The 21,392-nt window shown below is 42.1% G+C and overlaps 1 protein-coding gene and 1 pseudogene across 4 annotated transcripts in view; one reads left to right on the top strand and one right to left on the bottom strand.

Moving 5' to 3' along the window:
* Positions 1–21,392, top strand: part of TBC1D1 (TBC1 domain family member 1) — a 209,014-nt gene that overhangs the window by 79,087 nt on the left and 108,535 nt on the right. The window lies entirely within an intron of this gene.
* LOC117022577 (40S ribosomal protein S27-like) lies at positions 12,360–18,627 on the bottom strand (annotated as a pseudogene).

Below are 21,392 nucleotides of genomic sequence, written 5' to 3'. Positions count from 1 at the left end.
TTTTCGGAAGTTCTTTTTGTAGGGTGGACCCAAAGGAAATTAGTCATTAGGTGAAAATAAACTGTGAGATCTTTGAGACAGTATTTCTTAGAGACATTTTCATAGGTCTATTGTGGTGGTCTCTACTGTGTCACGTGTCTTGTTTTTTCATACCTGTATGTTTCCAAAATTAAAACATTAGAGATTTAATTGTAAAACACAAACTTCAGAAACACAAACGAAAAGCTTGCTTATGAGTAATAAGTTTGTGGCCCCTTGTACACCGATTACTAATAAATTGTATAATGAGCATAAAATATCGCTAATACTTCTATAACCCTCTTATGGTTCCAGAAACAGCCGTGTTACTGAGTTTCTAGATGAGTAAAGGGATTCTTCTTCCGTAGTTGAAAGTATATGAAGGTAATACATACGAATTTGTAATACACTGGAGTTTCAGTAAAGGCAGCCCTTCGAGTCTCTACCACCCAATGTTAGTGTAGCTGAAAGACCATACCCAGGTTTGATTTCATCAGTTTTCTACTGTCTGAACTAGCTGAGATTATGATCATTGGATTTTTTTCCCCAGGGAAATTCCTCAGTGTGCTAGACCACAAAAGCCTACAATTCTGCGTTAGTTGTGTTGTAATTGCCACACTATTTAGGATAGTCCTGTGGTATATCCAGACATCCTTGGCCAAGAAATCCAGCTGCTGCTTCAAGTTCAGTGTTGGTCATGATACGTTAATTGCACATCTCTGTGCCAGACACTTGTGACACAGATGTCAGGATGAGAAAGACAGTTCCTGCCCTCATGGAGAAGAAGATGGGTGTTCTTCAGTGCTTACACAGTAGTCCAGCAAACAAGTGCACTGAGGGAGATAAAAACCTCTGAGTAGCCTTTTGATTCACAGAGCTATAATAATAATTTTCCAAATGCAGCTCTTCCCACTTGATCATCTCACAGTTGACTTCAGTCAGCATGGATAGTCAGGACCAATTGTACACTGTTAACTTAAATGTTATCCTTCAAAAACGTTGCTCTTGGTTTGGGAGCTAGTGATGTGGTTTGGATATGGGTCTACAGTGTCCGGGAGCACACACCTCTCTCTGCAGGTTTTGGGGACTCTTTAGATTTCTCTGACAATTTTTTGCTTTAATCCTGATTGAGTAAACAGAATAGTGGAACCCACCTAGGTCCTCTCTGTGGGGCAGAGGGTAACCCTGCCCTCACCTCCTTCATGCAGTCCCCAGGATGGGCACCAAAACCTTCATACCTACATCGTGTCTGCTGTGAAACGTGCAAGTGCAAGCCCAGTAAAGCTTGTGAGGCTAAGAGGAAACCCCAAAAGTCACTGGAAATATTGGCACTGCTGCTGTTCTGGGATTTGTTTGTTTGTTTGTTTCTTATTTTTTTATTTATTTAGTGGGCTCAGAGATTTTAGTCTAAAGGAAATTTAATACCAAAGACTATATTTCATCCCAGTTAAAAGCCAGTCATGGGGATCTGGTAAGGTCTGTTAATAGAGAAAGAGCTCTGAATGGGAGGTCCGGTTCTGTCCAGCCAGCCAGTCATTCCAGCCCTCTGAGGCTTGGTTTCCTGACAACATGACTAGGTTGAATGAGTGGTCTGAGGGTCCCATCTCGGGGGTGAGAAGGAACATTTGGACGGGTGAGGTTGCATAAACAAGGCATGGACGTGGACATTCGAACTAGCAGAAGCCCAGAATTTGCGTGGAGTTGAGTGAATCACCCCCGTCTTTCCCCCCCCAGCCATGAAAAGGAAACTTACCGGGAAGAGCTGATTGGAGCCCCAGCATGTAGGGTTCTGAAGGCCCTGCTGGGGTGCTGATGTTTTGGTAGAGATGAGAGAGAAACCCTAGAAGGTGAGTGGTGGTAGGCTGATGCCACCAGAGCTGTGCTTCTGGAAGATGAGGCTGCCAGTGGAGAGTGGGATGGGGGCATAGATACACTGGGAGAGCCAGAGGCAGGGCTGCAGGTCCGGGGTCCTGCTGTGGCCTGGCTGAATTAAGTACAGGCCTAGACCAGCGCTTGAGGTTTTGGACTCATAGTGAGAGAGAATATACAGTCTGATGGCTGATGAAAAGATGGAGTAAGGAGAGAGAAGTGTAGGAGCTAGTTTCCAGGTTTCAAAACTAGTTACGTGGGACACAATTGGGAGACCAGGAAGTAAGGCGAGAGGTCTATTTTAAGGCAAAGAGAATGAGCATGGTTTGCATGTTTCAAGGTCAAGGTGCCCAAATTCTGGGTGATTCTTAAAGAGGTGAGTGGAAATTTCAGTCATGTTTAAGGAAGAATTCAAAGCTAAATATCTAGACAAAGAATTTCTCTTTGTCGGCCTTGGGGAAGTGGATGAAATCCCTGGAGAATGAGAGGAGAGAGAGAGAGAGAGAGAGAGAGAGAGAGAGAGAGAGAGAGAGAGAGAGAGAGAGAGAGAAAGCAGAACACCATAAGAAGTCTTCCCCCAGATGTTTGTGAAATGCAAGTGCATTTTACTAAATACATTCTAAAGGAGGCCAGTGCTGCAGTAAGATTTTCCTACCCTATTCCTCCCCTTAGGGCTTAGCTTTTATTTTTTGCCTCTTATCCTTGTAAATCAAAATGAAGTCTCACTTTTGAAAACGGCAGCATTCGGAGACTACAGTTCCCACTTGGTAGGTGGAGTTGTTCCTTGATTGCAGAATTAATCGAGGGTAGATCAGAGCTGAGTTTCAGAGAGTCACTGAAGCCTGTCGACAATGTTGGCCTTTTTCTTGGCTTGGGAAAAACAACAAAGCTCTGAATACGTTCCCGGCAGCAGATCGTGGCTGGCGCAGCTAGTCTTTATCGCTTGCCAGCCTTGGTTTTGGTGTTGGTTCTCTAGGAATGTTCCTGATTATAAAATGTCTGGTCTGGTGAAGCTGAAGTCGGGTACTTGTTCCTCCCCCCCACCCCACACACACACAGGTAGAGGAGCCTGCAGGGCAGGGAGAGAAGGAGCTGGGGGGCCAGGCAGGTTCTCGGCACCTGTCTTTACATAAAGCCCTAAACTTGGGGAATGGAAGGTCTGCCTTTGAGTAGTGTGGACATACTCCGTTGTCCAGCGCTCGAATCTTCACAAGGGATGCCCAGCATTCTTAAGAAGCCCATGCCACTTTACATAGCTCTGATGGAAAGAGTTTTATATTCCAAACAGCAGTCTTGCTCACTTTGTGCCTCACCTTCCTCCCATTTATGAGAGACAGCACGCCAATGCCTCTTCATGGTGACAAGATGTGCAAAGGTAGTGACATGTGTCCCGTCTTCCCCTTGCCAAGCGGAAAGCCCGGAGCTCCTTCGCTGTCTCCATTCATGGACTTGCAGGCACCTTGCACCTCTCATTGCTGCTCCTTTGAAAGTCTCCTAAAACCAAAATTGAAACTTTCTATGGGGCTCTATTATCAGGAAGGTTGGTGAGGCTGTGACCCTTCTCTTAACAGAAGGATGCCGTTTCTCCTAATGCCATAGGCTTTTTGTTCCTTTTCATTCTTTTAGTATCCAGGTCATTTTGCTAGCTTATTTTCTGGGTTTATAATCAACACAATCCTTAAATCTTTTTCACATGAACTTTTGGCACGCTGGGTCTGCCCCATGGGTACTTAGCCAGCCAAGGATTTTTCTTGTTTTGTTTTTTGTAATTTACATATAATATGTTACATATATCCCCTTGTCCCTGATGTTGGTTTTTTGTTTGTTTTTTTTCATTGTATTAGCTAATTTATGTTTTTAAAATAGAAGTTTGGAACTGGAAGTGATTTGAAAAGTACTGCAGTTCATTCCTTCCCTTCCATGTGACACAGAGTAAATGGCCTTGGAAAAGTGGCTGGGAAGGGATGGTTGGGTGCTTGGACAAGATCGGATTTTCTTTCTTACACACTAGGAGCATAGGTTGGTCCCGGAGCGAGAGAAATATTTGCTGAGGGTGAGGCGCTGGTTATGAATTCAGACTTAGACAAGTCATTCTATGTGCAATTTTATACTGTTTCATTTTTGTCTTGTGTGTTTCTTTGATTTTCTTCATCTCTAAAAGCAGGAAGAAAGTATTTGCCAATTCTGCTTTTGAGGATACAATTTGAGTTTTATAAACATTTATCAAAGTTTTCTAACATTTATATCTTCTGAGAAAGCCCAGGAGCAGCAAATCGTATTGTTACTGTTATACTTGGTATTATGTAAAGTATAAAATATGTTAAATGGAAAATAGATGAGACCAGTTCTAACTAATATCCTGTACTGGCCAAAGTTCTGATTTGCCTGTTGATCAAGATTAAAGAAAAGGAATGGCTTCCTGGTGAGAATAGTTTATTTCAAGAAAAGGACTGCAATGATTTGAGAGAAAAGACCTGTTTCTACCACTGATCTGAATAAAGCTCAGGATTCTTGAACATATGTGACCATTTTTTTCCCCGAGAATGTAGTTAATGCTGTAAAAGCTAGTGTGGTGTGTATTTAAAAACTAAACGATTGACATACAGGGGGATATGAACAACCTGTATGAACAACTTCTTGAACAACGGGGGGTTAGGGGTGCCGACCCCCCCATGCAGTAAAAAATCCGCATATAGTTTTTGATTCCCCCAAAACTTAAGTTGCCCCTTGGTATCCACTGGGGATTGGTTCCAGGACCCCCGCAGATGCTCAAGTCCCCGATTTAAAATGCTGTAGGTCAAGTCATACAGTGAGGGCATACAGAAGCCCTCAGCATCCACAGCCTTCCAACTGCGAATGGAAAACAGTACAGGTATTTACTGCAAACACTCCGCATATAAGTGAACCTGTGCAGTTCAGACCCGTGTTGTTCAAGGTCACATGTATTTCCAAGACGTACCAGAACCTATTCTGGCAATCCTGCATTAGTAGGTTTAAGTTTCTAAACATTCGTTTGGAAATTACCGTGGACTTCACAGATGTTGGTGACAGGGCTGTGGCTGGGCTGCTATCTGTATGTCTGCGCAGGCTGCGCACCGCACAAAGGCACCCAGCCAAAGGCCTCAGTAGGGGCTGAGGTCCAGCCCACGCTCGGCTTAGCAAAGTCTGCCACCCCTAGCTTTTTGTCTGGGAGGTGGAGGAGGACAGAGCTTTGGCTTTTAGTAATTTGAACAGAGGCACTGTATATTTGAGGGCGTAGCTCTGTGCTGTAAATGATACTGTGTTTTTTAAAAAAATTAGTGCTGTCAACCTGATTCCATACTGTGTCCACAAATGTGATCATTTGAATCACATTCGTTTTACTTCAGTACCTAGGAAGTAAGAATATTTATCTGATTAACAAGGCAGTGATTTATCTAAACTCAAGTTTGAACTGTCAACTTCATAAACTAGACCAGTTCTTACTATATCACAATTTTCACTTAACCTACAAATTTTCGTCTTAAGTAAGTCCCTATTGCATGTAAAAGGCAGGCTTTTGAATATCACTTTTAGACTATACGAAGTTTATATTTTCTGTAGATACTGAGGTTTATTTTTTCAGATTGTTTCATGACTTAAAGGCATTTGTTATTTAGTGAAGCATTTGAGGGCACTTGGAAATGTATGCCATTTCACTTGTACATTAAAATAATTTATCATATATTTAAAATGATTTTTCTCCTCTCCAAATAATTTTGTCCCTGGAAGGCCTTCGCTAATAACAAACAGTAGACAGTAACCTCTAAAGTTTCTTAAAGTTTAAGAACAATGTACTTTCAAAAAAATTAAAAATAACCTTTTTTTTAGATTACAAAAGCAATAGATGAAAATTATAGAAAAAGAACATACTGTAGGCAAAAGTAACAAACCACCACATTCCTGCTACCCAGAGACTAATACAGTGCGCCATTTCCAGATCTTTCTTATTGTTAGGCACTGGTTTAAGTTGTATCTCTTTTGCTGAAAATAAATAGCATTTCTGAAATAACAGCTCTTCGTGTGTACCTACTTTTTTTTTTTTTTTAAACCTGTCAGTATTTTTGGCCAGAATGCCAAAGTGGACTGGAGTAGGTGGGTAAGGGGAATTAATCCCTGAGCGCACGCTGGTTTCGCTATCTGCACAATTTCCACTTTCTGTTCAGGAATAAAATGTTCTTGAAAAGAGAGAAAACTCACATGAATAAATATTGAATTGTAATCTGTGTTCAGATTTCTGGATTTTTTTTTTTTTTTTTTGTCTCAGTGGGTGGTTCTACCATTTCTCTGTCACCTGGCAAAAATAACTCTCCAGATAAATCCACAAGAAAAACGGTTTATTCGAGAAAAAGGAGAAAAGAAACAAAAACCACCACCGCAGCGTGGGAACGCACACCTCCAACCCGGGGCTCCTGGCGGCTCCCAGGTGAAGAAGGAAAATAATGGCCCGGTTCCAAGAGGGCTATTCTATTCATTAGCATCCCTCCCCCTGAAGTGACCGCAAAGTTCAACAGGAAGTCAGGGCTAGAGAGTCAACGGGGTGGGGGGCAGCTCCACCCACAGTCTTCCAGCTCCATGGTTAAGCGTCCCAAGATGTCAGTTCACTTATATATCTAACCACTCAGCTTCTACATCCAATCAGTTACTAATTCTTGACAGTTTTGCTTTCCAAATAGTTCTCTATTTTATCCTCTTCTCTCCATTTTTCTTACCACTGCCCCAGTTTAGGTTGTCATTTCTTCCTCCCCAGTTGCTCATTTGTTCCTTCATCATTCATTTCTTCAGTCTGAGTGAGAGGCACAGTGCCAAGAACTGGGGTGACGAGGCCTGTGCCTTTTGGGACTGATGGTTTCATTGGGGATGAAGCCATTTGCACTCAACATCCCCCTGCCTTTCATCCTTCCTCAACTCTTTTTTCCGGCCAACCCATCCTCCCCACAGCAGCTGGATGACCTGTTGGAACTGTAAGCTGTCCCAGCCTCACTCACCTGTCTCAGTCTCAGGGTTTTGCTGGTGGCCTTGAGCAGGGTCTTCTATGCCTGGCGTGCCTCCCTCCACCTCCCCTGACCAGCTTCTGTTTGAAGGCAGCCCTGGGGTCCTCTCCTATGGACAGTGTCTGTGGCCCCTCTCTTCCTGTCCTGCCCACCCCCAGACGTAGCTGCCTTTGCTCTGTTCAGCTGCTGAGTTGGGGCTCTTATTGCTTCCATGACCTCCATCGCCTTGCTTTGTGAGTAGTGTTACGTCTTTTGCCCCACTCTAGACAGTGTCACATTCGTCTACAGCCCCAGTGTCTAGCACTGATCCGGAAGAGTCTGTGTTTCTGGAAAATGGAAATAATGATGTTTCCTCAGAGGGTTGGTGTGAGGATTTAGTGAGAATATCTGTGTCAAGCACGGCGTCTGGCACGTCGTCGGTTCCATTAGTGGTGTTAGCACCTGAGATGCTATGTTAACATCAACAACTAGATTCAGATGAAGGTGTCAGAAGCTTATGTTTTCCCCATGACAGTGTGCATATGGGTATATAAAATATTGGTGTCACTCTTTCTACCTGACAGTAAGCTTAGGAAATAAAGCCATTTTATTATTTGCTTCTTTTCCTTTTAACCTGTAGAGCTCACCTGTAGTACTTTGGTGTATTTTCAAGTAAATGTGTTTAAATTGAGGTGAATTGGTATTACATTACCGACTTTACACTTTATTTGCCTCGAATTACAGTGTGGGTGTGTAGTAAATACTCTGACACAGCCCTGTAGGATCCACAGAAATGAATCAAATGGTGTCCCACCAGCCCAAAGTGTGGTGTGGGAGGCACACTCAGTGCTGTGACCTGAATGACAGCAGAGGGTCAGGGATCTGGGAACGCAGGGAATGGAGCAGAGGAGATGTTTGAACTGGATCTGGAAGAATCAGCAGATGCTAGCGGAGAGAGGATGAAAGCACATTCTAGAGAAAAGGCTCCCTGCTTGCCTGTAGTTGCCAAATGTGAGCTATACCCCAAATAACAGGTTCTTAAAATGAAGATTCAGAGGTATTTATTTTGTCGTATTTTTCCTATTCTCCCACTGGCAGGGATAATAATAAAGTTAAGAGTTGAAAATAATTTTCCATTTGTATATTAGACTAAATTGCCATATTCAAGGACTAGCTAGGTAAAAAAAAATCACATCAGAATTAAATTGAGTATTTGTAACATTTGAAAAGAGTTGCAATGTCTTTATTTTGATGAAGAATTTACATTATGTAGAAATTAATTCCATAACTCTAATGGACACTTGAGTTTTACCAATTAGAATTTGCTTTCCTTACTGAGTGCATCGTGCCATTGCAATTTCTCTTTGTAGACTTTGATGACTACAGCTTCTGGTGCAGTTTTCCCATTTTCATTTGGCGTTATGTTTGCATTGGGATGGTGGGGTGGCGTTGTTGCATTATTCATATATGCAATATATGCTCGCCATGGTCCCAAGAGAGATGACGGCTGGTGATGGTGATTGGATCTTTGAGTTAGTTGTAGTTGGTTTTCCTAGCCCCCTGGGCTTCCTTTAGTCCAAAGGTCCTTAATCTGGGATCTGAGGATGGAAGTTGGGGAGTAGGGATCCATGACCTTGGTGGGGAAATAATTGACATCTTCATTTTTATAAACTTCTAATTGGAATTCAACATTTCTTTCAGTCATGAATGTAGCCATCAAACCCAGTAGCATTAGCAGCTCCTGTGATGGTAACATCAGTAAAATCAGTTATTTTCATATTGATTATAGTTGTTACACATTTCTAAAAAATATTGTGCATGCTTATCATTACTTTGAATTACAACACTTATTTTACTTTCCTCTAGATCTCGTTAACTATGGTAACAAGCATATAATACTGTGTCATAATTATTTGGATAATTTCCTTTTTAGTATAATTAAGTTCTTGTATATTCCTGTGTATTCTGTTTTATGCATTTAAAGACGTTGTTTTGAGAAGGGTCCCTGGGCTTCACCAGGCTGTCAGAGTGGTTCTGTGACACAGAAAGTTTAGGAACCTCTGCTTTGGTCCCTGGGATGCATTTGAGAGAGAACATTGCAGCATTTGCATAGGGACGACTGGTAGGGATGTGGGGTATAGAATTAAAAGCTGAGAATCCTCTCTCACGCCTACTAATCCCATAAGGTTTTGCATGTTGCCCCAACCCGTAGCAGCACACAGCTCAACACAACCTCAGTAGCTCTTGTGGTCATGGCGTAATACATGCTCACCGCACAGAAGAATGGGTTAAACTACATGCTCCATAGCCTTTGGAAAAAATACACTAAACGAGTCTCATCCCAAAATGGTAAAAATAAAAATAGCTGAGGCATTTAAAGGGGTCAGCCTTCAGCTGTCTAGAAAAATCTTATAATCCAAACGGACTTAGTCCCAGTGTTTCTGGTTTACTCTGTTTACAGCCTTTGTTCCTTCTGTACTACTTGTTGCGTGCATGCCGTGCACAGGCATTGTGTCGGGGCTATTATAGGTTCATCGTGGTTCTCAAGTCTAATTGACTTTCTTTCTCATCGCTTAAGAACCTTGAAGTCAGTACATTCTTATTTTAAATTGCAGCCATTGAGCAAATTTGTTGAGTACTTGCTGTGTGCCAGGCCCATCCTAGGCACTCCGGGCTACATTAGTGTGCAAAATAAACACTAATTCTCCTTTCTTGGAGCTGACATTCAAGCATTTAGGTGTTTCATGCGCTGAAATTTGTAGGGCAGTCCTGAATGTGCCGCAAAAACTGTTTGCCACTCGCAGACCTGTGAGGTTTGCAAGGTGCTGGTTTTCACACTGGTCCTGTGGGTCCCCCATGCGACCCCAGGGCTGACGGAAGGAAGGAAAGAGAGCTTTCTGTTCTTCAGCTCCATTTTAATCAGAGTGCCCCTACTCTTGTTTATTTGGGATAGCTGGAAAGTTGGAGGTGGGGGAGAGTTCTGTTGCCTATAGGATGTTTGGAAATATGGTCAGATTTTTAAATGTGGCTGGCATTGTGTGCTGCTGGAGGATATAGATTAAATTTTTGTCATTTATGAGTAGTTCTGTACTGAAAGGCATTTGGAAAAATAGCAAGCTCGTTGCCTGTGGGTACTGTTACTTTGTTATTTTAATTTTTTTTAGTGGATTAGTAGAACCATTTATTTTGCATGTGGTTTTGTGGTAAGGAATTTAGGAAGGGCTCCACTGGGCAGTTTGTCTGCCTGGCTTCCTGTGGGGCAGCAAGGTCTAGGTGATTCCTAGACTTCCAAGGTGGCATCTTTGCTCACCCCTCTCATGTCTCAGGGCTCCTGGGCTTTTCGTGCTGTCCACCTGGGGCCTCAGACCACCAGGGTAGCTTTGGTTTTTCAGGTACTGTTTCTTTGAACTAGAGTTGACCTTTTCTTACCTTGCAAACGTGAAGGTAACAGCTAGCATTTATTGGGAACTAATATATACTGTGTTTCCCCCAAAATAAGACGGGGTCTTGTATTAATTTTTGCTCCAAAAGACACATTAGGGAGTATTTTCAGGGAATGTCTTATTTTTTCATGTACAGCAATGTACATTTATTCAAATACAGTCTTGTCACCTTCTTCTGGAACATCGTCATAACGTACTAAATGCGTCCATCTGGCTGAGATCTTAACTGGGGCTTATTTTCGGGGTAGGTCTTATTTTCGGGGAGACACAGTACTAGGCTCTGTACTAACAAGTTTCACATTCATTGTGAACCTACAAGGTAGCTGGCAATATCGCCTTTTGATGGAAGAGGATGATACGGTTCTAAGAGGTTGTGTGACTTGCCCAGGCTTGCACATGACCACATGACGCTGCTGGGAGGGGAGCTTGATTCAGCATTCTGGTTACAGAAGTCCCCTGTAGGGTCTGTCACCTTAGTAGATATAGGTTCATGGCCGAAGCGGGGACAGGATTTAGGGCTGACTCTCTTCTAAGGGTTGTGACCAGCCGCAGTGAGAGTTCATCTCCATCTTTTTAAAGGTCATTGTGTTTCAGTTTCTACTCCTTTTCCTTCCTCGTGAAATGTGTCTCTCTGTTCTATTAAGCAACACTGGCTTCACCCCTCCTTAGCTCCCTTCCCTCTAAAATGCGAGTAGGGGTCCAGGCAGTTTATGCAAAGGTTGGAATTGCTCATCATAGCTTTGTCAAAACGGTTTATTATTGAGCAGAGCTCATGACAACCAGCACAAGGCAAATTGGAATTGGATCCTGAACAGGTTAAAACATTTTGGGAGTTTGTTTGTTTGTTTGTTTGTTTGTTTTTAATTCCCATCATGTACAGTGTTTGCGGCGAATGAAATTGATGCTGTGGTTATCAGAAAGGGCTGAGAACGGCCCCAGATGGATCGACATGGAACGCGATATGCCCATGGTGACAGGAAAGTTGCAGGGCTCTGTGATCCTTCCCTAGTTTTGCAAAGGAAATGACCATTTAGTATACAAAGCCACGTGTAAGAAAAACCAAGTGTTAACTGGGTATTTCTGGGTTTAGGATTATGGGTGGCTTTACATGTTTCTATATTTTTCTTTTATGTGCTTGTTATATTAAGCTTATTATTAGAAATAAAAGATGACTAGCTTAGCAAATACATTCTGCTGCTGTTTTAAAAGACGGCTGGGTTATTGAGCCGTGGTAAAACAATTAGTTCTTGTTTTTCCTTGGTTCTTGAGGTTGGCCCTTTCACTCCACGGCAGGATGCCACAGCCCAGCTTGCTCCTCGCTGGGGCCCAGGGGAAGGGCCTGACCTCGGTTCTTGGAAGGGAGTCAGAGGCAGGGTGCAAGGCGTTCCTCTTTTCTGTCCCTTTGGCTCAGTAGCATCCTGCCTGCAAAAGGTCTTGGTCATAAAATGATTGACCTTTTTTTTTAGTTCAGCCTAGAGCCACCTTGGCTGGAGCCAATTGGGAGCAGAAGCCCCAGGGACTGGGGGAGTAGAGTATGTGTACCAGGGAGGTGTCCCAGAGGGAAAACATAGGCTGTATTTTGAAAAGGTCAACTAGCTCAAAGATGAGGCGAAGAGTTGGAGTAGCTGCCTTAATTCTGATAAACGGATTCCATTCAGGGTGTTTTAAGTACATAGAGTGAGACTGAGGTGCTGTCTGGGTTCTGGGGCCAGTGACACAGGAGTCTTGCGTATCTCGCGTTTTATTAGGAAGTAAGGTTCCGATTTGAGTAAAAGGACCAGACTGTGGGGCTTACGTAGTGAGCCTGTCCCCCCCGACCCCCCCCAACGTGTTTATGTCTGGCCTGGTAGGGCTGTTCCCAGCCTCACGCTGAGTTGTCTGCGTTCTGAGTCACAGCACAGCCTCCGGGGGACGACTCTTGTTGCTGTGGCTCACAGCTGTACGTACACTTGGCTCCATATGTATACGCACTCTCCTTTTCCCATTCAACTTCTTTGGGGGAGAGGAAAGCCTTTTACCTAAGAAAAAAGGCCAGCCCTTAGAGATCTGGCTGAAACCCAGAAAATTCTTTTGCTGTTTTTCCATCGAGTGCATTCTGCTTACAGGTAAACAAAGGAGGCGTGTGAATCTGGAGAGGGGCAAGGCCTGGTGACACGTCAGCAGCCCGGTCACTGAGGACTGGCACCAGTTCGATTGCAGACGTGGGCCTTGGTGCAAGGGGAGGAAAATTATCTTTTGAGAAACAGAATCATCTCTGAGTGGCACATTTAGAGCTGTGTGTGACGCCATGTGCAGGCATTTTACAAATAACCCGTGTATTTTGATCCTGTTGTTTAGTTTTCTTGTTTTATATGTTTTTATGATCCTTTTTCATTGTAGCAGAGAGGAGAGGGGCCTGGGAATAATGCACAAACAAGTCATTCCAACATGAATTCCACTTTTGCACTTTCTGAACATTTTTTAATATAATCTAAAATTTCATATATTCCTTTTTTAAAAATTATTTATTTATTTTTTTATGGAGTCAATTTGGACTCCCTGAGGTCTTTTTTTGGAGGGAGTACTCCCTGGGGTCTTTGGTGGCTGGTTTTATTCTAAGAAGGGCAGAATTTGGTAAACATTTGAATCATATTTGCTCATAATAATTTATTTGAAATTTACTCCATACGGAATATGTATTTCTCTTAACCGCCTTAGCACTTTTTCCTGTAGTGCTTGGCACTGCACTTTGTTTAGTCATTTGCGTATTTCTTTATTCCCTCTGTGGATTCCCTGAAGGAAAGATCTATGTGTGATTTGTCTTTGTACTCTCCATAGAATTTGGCATAAGGTTTTATACATAGTGGGAAGTTGAATAGGACTCTTAGCTGCAGGGTTGCCATTCCACTCAGGACCGGGGCTTGTGTGTCCCACCTACCCGTTGGAATGGGAATGGGGTGAGGTACTATTTCTTATTAGAGGAAAGGGGGGTGAATTCCATGTAAGACCGAGACAGAAGGGAACGAAAACAGACGGTGTAAAATGGCATAATCAAAAAAAGAGATTTATTGGCACAAGAATCCCAGTTTTCCTGGCTTCAGGCATGGCTGGATCCAGGCCCTCCGCCACATCAGAACCATCATTCTCGTCCTCACTCTTCCATCATCACCCGCCCCATGTTTGTTGCACGACCTCTGGAACTCTCTGACATGCATTTATGAATGATGGCACCTACAATTCCAGGCTTGTAGTCTCAGAACTCTTAAGTCCAGAAACAAGATTTTTCAGCCTTAGCACTACTGACATTTTAGGCCAGAAAATTCTTTGTGATGGAGACTGTCCTGTCTGCATCGTAGGAAGTGCAGCAGCCTCCCTGGCCCCCACCAGCTGGCTGAGTTGCCAGTAGCATCTCTCACCCTCCAGTAGTAACAACCAAAAATGACTTCAGACATTGCCGAGTGTCCCTGGGGGATGGGGGCAGAATTGCCCCTGGTTGAGGATCACTGGGCTAAAGGAATATAACAAGTTTCTTTTTTTTCCTGCCAATTCCATAAAACGCGTAGGCCTAGCAGTCTTGGTCTGGATTGGGTTATGTGCCCAACCCTGACCTGTGGTGGGGGCCGGGTAATAGAATATGCTGGTCGGCTTGGTCCAGGGTTGCCATTCCACTCAGGACCGGGGCTTGTGTGTCCCACCTAATCGTTGGAATGGGAATGGGGTGAGGTACTATTTCTTATTAGAGGAAAGGGGGGTGAATTCCATGTAAGACCGAGACAGAAGGGAACGAAAACCTCCCACACCAAAGCGAAAAACCACCGCAGGTACTGGAACGTCTTTTTCAGTTGAGAGTGACATCTTGGAGTGGTAGAAAGAGGATGTGTCTTAGCATCAGCTGCTGCTGTCCCGACTCTTCTGCTTACTAGCTGGTAACATCGGGCTAGTCTCTGCCCCCACCCCCAATAAATTAGATCATGCCTGTGAAAGCATTCTTTTTTTTTGGTAAAACTGTCATTGCAGTATAACATAGAAATAGAATTATATATAAGTCATACACGCAGTGACTTCGCAGTTTGAATAATTTTGTGTCGCCAGTACCCAGATGAAGCAGCTGGACAGTCACCCCCTCCCAGGCCTCCTCCCAGTTAGTCACATTTTTTCAGAAATAATCACTGTCCTGCCGCCTGTCATCATAGTTTAGTTTTGACTGTTTTTGAAATTTTGCAGAAACGGAAATTATACCATGCGGTTCTTATACCTGTTTTTATTCGTCACGATGTTTGAGTATTTACCCATGTTGTTGCCTATAGAATAGCTTGTTTATTCTCGTTCTATATGTTTTCGATTATATGAATATGCCACATTTATTTCAGTTCTGTTGATGGACAGTGTGTTGTTCCTAGTTTGTGACTTAGAAGTGCTGTGGCTGTCCCTGAACGTAGCAGCTGTTGGTGAGTCTGGACATTCCTCTGCTGTGATGCCCGAGACTGGAATTGCTGGCTCCTGCACCAGGGTTTTAACTGCTCTGAGAGTCTCAAGGGCTTTTGTTTTGAGGCATAAATGAGAACAGGTGAAAACGACGCATCTGTGTGTCCTAATACAAGGTCCATGTTCTCTTCCTTTAAGTATTTTGTCTAAGATTATTGATTTGGATGTGAAAACACAACATTCGGGCAATTAGTTAGCTTGAAAATAAATTTTAATAAGTCTAATACGGTTGGTCCTGAATAATTTTAGGTAGAAGCAAAACAGTATTGGTGCCGAGTGCTCTAGCTGACTTTACTGTTTTGTTTATAAATACACACTGTATGACCAAATACTCCTTTGTTGATGATTTCTCTCTTAGTGACAGAATTTCAAAAAGGTTTCATTTGTAAAAACTGATTCTGGTGTATATCCTGGAGAAGGAACCAGTGCTTTGTCTAATGGTTTCTCTAGCACATTTGCATGTCTTTAGTTCCTGCCTTGTAGAACAGGGACCCCAGTGTTCCTTTTCAAAGGTTTTGTAACATACATAACTAATGTTGGGTGATTGCTATGATTAATTGCTAGTTCATTGTACTTGTGTTTCTTAATCTTTGAGAGATTGTTTTGAAGTAAACTGTGATCAAAACTATAAAGTAGCATTTCTTATAAGGCATTTGCTCTTAAATGTGTCTAATTAGCTGAGACCTCTGAAATGCAGTGACTTTATCTGCAAATCAGATTTGCCCTTAAATGGTATAACAGTTCATCAGATATCTGTGTGGCTGGTGACTCTGTATTTTTGTCTTCACTCGTTTGTTCATCTCTGCTATAAGCATGGTCTGTGCAGTTGAGTAAGCTGCTTTAGTGCTGCTACAGCACACAGCCGGCCTAGGGCCTTAATAATCGAATCGTTTTGGGTATGATGTTGTGGGGAGCAGACAGGGTGAAGAGGCGGCATTCCTTCCCTGGGACACAACAAAAGGCAGGTAATAAATTCTGCTCATTAGAACTGTGGGACCTTCTGAAGACTGCACGTGCCAGGGCCCTACCACCAAATCAGCTGCTTCGTCTACACTGGTGGGGCTAGACATTAGTATTTTAAATCCTGACCATTCTACTGTGCAGCCACATTTGAGTCACTAATCAATACATTAAATGAAGGGGGTTGGACTTTTTGGACATAAATGATGTCTGACAATTACATTCACGATCTCATCCTAGAAAAAGTGCTACATACCTCCTTGCTGAATATTACTATGATCACCTTCGAAGTATTCCCCTTGGGAAGCTATGCACCGACGCCAGCACCTAGTCCACCCTTCAAAGCAATTTTGGAACTCTTTTTCTGCAGTGGCCATCAGAGCTGTCGTCGTATTACCCTTGATGTCCTGAATGTCATCAAAATGGCTTCCTTTCAATATTTCCTTTATCTGCAGGTAAAGAAAGAAGTCACTGGGGGCCAGATCAGGAGAGCAGGGTGGGTGTTCCAATACAGTTATTTGTTCACTGGCTAAAAACTCCCTCACAGACAGTGCCATGTGAGCTGGTGCATTGTTGTGATGCAAGAGCCATGAATTGTTGGTGAGAAGTGCAGGTCGTTTTTGTCTTTTTCATGCAGCCCTTTCAGCACTTCCAAATAGTAAACTTGGTTAACTGTTTGTCCAGTTGGTATAAATTCATAATGAATAATCCCTCTGATATCAAAAAAGGTTAGCAACATTGTTGCAACAAGTTTGTGAACTTAATTGTCAGACCTGTATGTTCCCAGGTTGAACATTCAATGATTTATTTCATGAGTTCTGTCAATATTTATGGTAACCAAACAAAATGTTTTGACTTTTAAAAATTGTTTTAGAAGATTTACAAAATACTGTCCTAATTTTACAGTGATATCATCTCCCACTTCTTTCTTTTCCTTTCTTACCTTCTCCTACCCTCTTATGTTAGCTCTTGCAGCTATTAAATCACTTCTTATGTTGGATTTTAGTCTCATAGTTTTAAATGTTTGTAGAAACATGTTGGTTTAGTCAGAAGGTTGTAGTGAATCTTTCCAAGGGTTGTTTTGGGGTATGACCCCGGCTTTTGTGTTTGCGTAGACCCTTGCTGTGCGATTTGAAAGCTAAGAGTTTCTCCAGATTGCTATTTCAGAACTAGGGAAGCTGAATACTGCTATTTAACATATGATGAAAGATAAGGATGAATGAGGGTGTGTGGCACTGTGTTAGGGGCCAGCAGTCATTAGCATTTCTTACGTGCCAGACGCTTCCTCAGCCAGCTAATGAGCACATCTGATCTTTCTTTTGGGGAGAGGTAACATGAATCTGACCTTTTGTCTAATTGTAAGCACAAAGCAGGAGTTGAGGCATTATTATTAGTTCACCATGAGGAGCCATGGCAGGCAGACAAGACAGACCTCTCTCCTCAGGACTGACAGTCCGTAGCACATGTTCAGTGTTATGCTCATGTTTGTGTTCTAGCATCTGTCACATTATAGTGGAAATCACGTGTTTAGACGTGTCTCTTAGTTCTTGCACTGGAAGCCTCATAAGGTCAGGAGGAATCACGTCTTATTTGTTGTATGAGGTGTATTCACATCTTTACGTGAAATCTGATCTCAACAGACCGAGCTGTTGGATAATACGCATTCTCGCATGTGTCTTGTCTTGACAGTGTAAGACAGGTGTTTTATTCTCTTAGTGAACACTAAAGAAGAAGTTTTATTCAGTATTTTGTATGAAATTCAAGGCATGTAAGAGCGAGTGAAGAAATACTTGGTTTAATTTAGTTTTCCTCCCCCATTTACCATGTTGATGACCAACAAATGCAAATAACCACTCATTACCAACAAAAACAAAAGTCTGTTCCTTCTGGAAAATAATTATGCTGAATAATTATTTTCTGTTTAAATTGCTTCTTTTAACTCCTTGCAGTGAGAGAACATTTCATTCAAGGGACAAAGTAGAGTGTGGCCTGCTTTATTTGTGTAGCTTTCGAGTGTTTCAGTGGTAAATAACAGGAAAAAATACTAGAATTTCAAAAAGAAATATGGGCTCCTTTTGATTCATTTAATATTTATGTGTTACTAGTTGGCAGGAAAACATAAGTGTAAATGTGAAATGAGTTTTCATTCTAAATATTGTTTCAGAGGCTCTTTCCTAAGTTTGTGTGAATAAAATTACACTTTGTTATAATCCTTAAAAATTCCTAAAGCCTTAAAAAGAAAGTTGACCCAAATTTTTCAATAAGGACTTTTTTTTTTTTTTTTACAGAAATGGACATTTCTGATTATCTTAGGGTATTATTTTCCGGCTACTTACTAAAAACAATATTCACTTAAGCCTGCAGCAGAAATGTCATGCTATAATGTGCATTTGTTAATGTGTGAATTCGAAGGAAACTTGTTTTGGTTATGAAATAAGTACAGATTTACTTTAAAATCAAGCCTTAGTAGAAACGCAAAATAGGTAGACAGAAGAACAATTTAGTAAATTTTTATGTCTAAACAGGACCTGTTTCTTATTGTTGGTGATTCATTTTAATTAACTTTTTTTTTTGGTATTAAAAATGCGTTTATTGGGACAATTCCTCACCAGTCTGAGTCAGGGTGCTTTTTGTGCTGTTTCCTTCTGAAGGAGCATCCTTCTGTAAGCCTTGCTTTTCCTGCTGTCGGCGGACAGAGGACCGTGGAGCAGCCAGCACACAAAACCATGCGTTTATGCGTGGCTAACGGTGGTGGTGATTTTATAGCCTCCCGGGCCTTTCACATCCATGAAATAGGAACTGGGGCTCTGTACCAGGTGCTTCTTGTGTTTCCTCGGCTCCTCTTCTGGAGAGGGATGAAAGAGATGCTTAGCGAGAGGCATGTTCTGGTGGGGAGACCCCACCAGAAAGCTTAATTAACATTTTTGTTGTGATTCCCAATGTAAAAGGAAATCCAACCAAATCTTAAACTTTTATAGGATTTATCCCAGTAAAGTGCTTTTTCAGATTCTTGTTTTCACTTTGGTTTATTTTGATTTATGTTATCTTATCGGCAATCAGAAACGATGTAGATATTATTGCTGTGACTAAACTAAAAAAAGATTTTTGTTAAAAGTACCCAGATCATATCAGTGGCAATAAATTCCACTGGCTTCAGCGTATTTTTCCTAAAAGGGTCTATGTATTTGTAAATATTATAACTCAAAGTATATGTTCTCATAGACTAAAGTTTCACCTTGAGACAGTTTTCAATTAAGTTTGCTTCTTTGGGGGAAGTATTAGTATTGGCTGACCCCCACCCCCTTATTTTTACATATGTCTGTAAGCTGCCAGGTCCAGGCTCAGCCCTTGGTTTATTCTCGGTCGCCTCTTCTCCCTTTCTGGAAGAGGGAGTAGTATTTGCTTCCCTTGGCGGCTCTGACACCAGCCTCGCCTGCCTGCCTGCCTTCCTGCTTCCCTGCCTGTGATTCCTCAGTTCTCTACACCTGAAATGGTGGTGTATCGTAAGGTCTCTTCTTTGCCCTCCTCTATTTGCCATTTTTCTGTTACCAAGGAGTCACAGACTGCCTCCTGTCTATGCACTGTGGAGGTTCCAATCTAGCTCTTCCGTCTTGGACTCCAGACCCATTTGTCCAGCTGCACACGAGATGCCTTTACTTTCAAGTTCTCCTGGTCAGACTCAACATGTACAAACCAGAACTCGTTGTAGTCTCTCCCCAGACCTGCTTCTCGTTCTCTATTCCCAACTCTGGCTACTCGCACAGCCACTTGCCAAGATGTCTAAACCAGAGCTCTGTAAGTCACATGGAGTCTTCGATACCTTCACCTCCCACTTCCAGGTAATCACCCAGTCCTCTGGATTCTGTCTTCTAGAAGCTTTTATTCGTCCTTTCTCTCGGCTTTCAGAGCTTGGTTCTTAGTTCAGGCTCCCAGCAGACCGCTTGTCAGTCCCTCGGTACTCCATTCCCTTCCCAGGCAGGGCTGCCTTAATTCCTCCTGCACCTCTGCAGCCCTGCCTCTTGGTATCAGGTCGTACCTGGACACGTGTTTGGAAATAAATGACGTAAATGACCCAGTTCTCTCATGTAACAAGTAACAGTGCAGGTGAGTCAAAGACAATGGAGAATAAATAATGGAGAATTCAGGATTTCCTCACAAGTGGACATTAAGCCTTTATTTTTCAGGAAACAGTGCTCCAGGTGTGTCAGGTAAAGGGAACTGAACTATCAGTAAAGTTATACATACTTATACACAGATGGAGCCCACTTTTTATTTAAATAGTCTCCTAGTATACTTGAATGATTTATAGTAATGTTTAAACAACATTCAATTTTTAACTGTTTACAATTTGTCTTTGAAACTGTGTTTGGCAATATACCTTCAGATATTCCGAAGTTGTTACAGTTTTCTGGTCAGGATCCCAGTGACTTTTTTTTTTTTTTTCCACATAACCTCAGTTATCTCCCTTACACCCACATTACACATAAGTCACCAGAGCAAGGAGAGGGAGGCACTGGTCTTTGACTAAAGCGTGTCGTTTTAAGATTCTGATCAAAGTACAAGAGAGATTGTTGGCTGGAAAAACTACCACAGCTCAACCTCGACCAAGGTACAGTGCACTCCTTAGCACCTTCCGGTCCTGTGAGGCGAGGGAACAATCAAGATCTCTACTTTGTGTCTTACTTGACAATAAATGGCACAGACATAAGTAAGTCACCATAAATTCATGTGACTTCACACATTTCCTCTCCCCTTTGATAAATAATGAAAGACACCATTACTCACTTCAGATGCAGGGGATGACCTAGCAGACAGAAATGTCAGTTATTTCAGCAAGCCTCAAAGGACTGAGTCAGCTTTGACTTTTCTATTCAGAGAGTGTGGTTAATAACTGGGAAGTTTCACAGGACGCCTGACGAAATCGTTTCACACACTTGCTCAGAAAAGCGACAGGGTTTTTGACTCGCATGAATTGGTTATTTTTCTTTAAAAAAAAATCATCATTCTTACCTCACAGAAACAACTTTTACCTGAAAAGTCTTATAAGCATTTTTCTTTTTCAGAGAGGGAAACTGCTGTTTTTTTGTTTTTTTTAGGGGGTTGGGGACAAGATCCAATAGTGACTCGTGCGCAAAGGTGTGAATGAAACTTAGACTTCTTACCTCTTTCTTCTCTCCGTCCCATTTTCTTTCATATTAGTGAACAACCTTTAGGCCTCCATATGGTGTGTGATGATTTGGCAGAAGAGGAATAAGCGACAACACAAGCAAATAGTGCAGAGAGGTGTATGATGTGTGTTGACATTTCAACTTAATTAGTTTCATTTAGGTTTTATGCTTCAGTAATCAATTTTCAAAATATAAAACATCCCTAACGATATTCTGTCTCTTTATATGATAAAATGCCTTGAAAGGATGTATCAAACCTTTATGGCAGAGAGATTGTCTTTAAGATGTGCTTGATATGAAATCACGGAGAGAAAAATCTTTTGAGTCCCTGGGTCTTTGGGGATTATGTCATAAACCCAGAATATAAGCATACTTTTAAAATCAATTACAGCTGCTTCCCTTTACTGTATATACTGATCTTTGACCTGAGTTGAAAAGGTTTTTTTCTCCCTCTCCTCTATAATGTTGTTAAAAAGACA

Source organism: Rhinolophus ferrumequinum, chromosome 5 (genome assembly GCF_004115265.2).
Source record: "Rhinolophus ferrumequinum isolate MPI-CBG mRhiFer1 chromosome 5, mRhiFer1_v1.p, whole genome shotgun sequence".
In the NCBI taxonomy this organism is placed as follows: Eukaryota; Metazoa; Chordata; class Mammalia; order Chiroptera; family Rhinolophidae; genus Rhinolophus; species Rhinolophus ferrumequinum.
The sequence above is the reverse complement of the archived record's forward strand: the minus strand, read 5'-3'. Positions and strand labels throughout refer to the sequence as shown.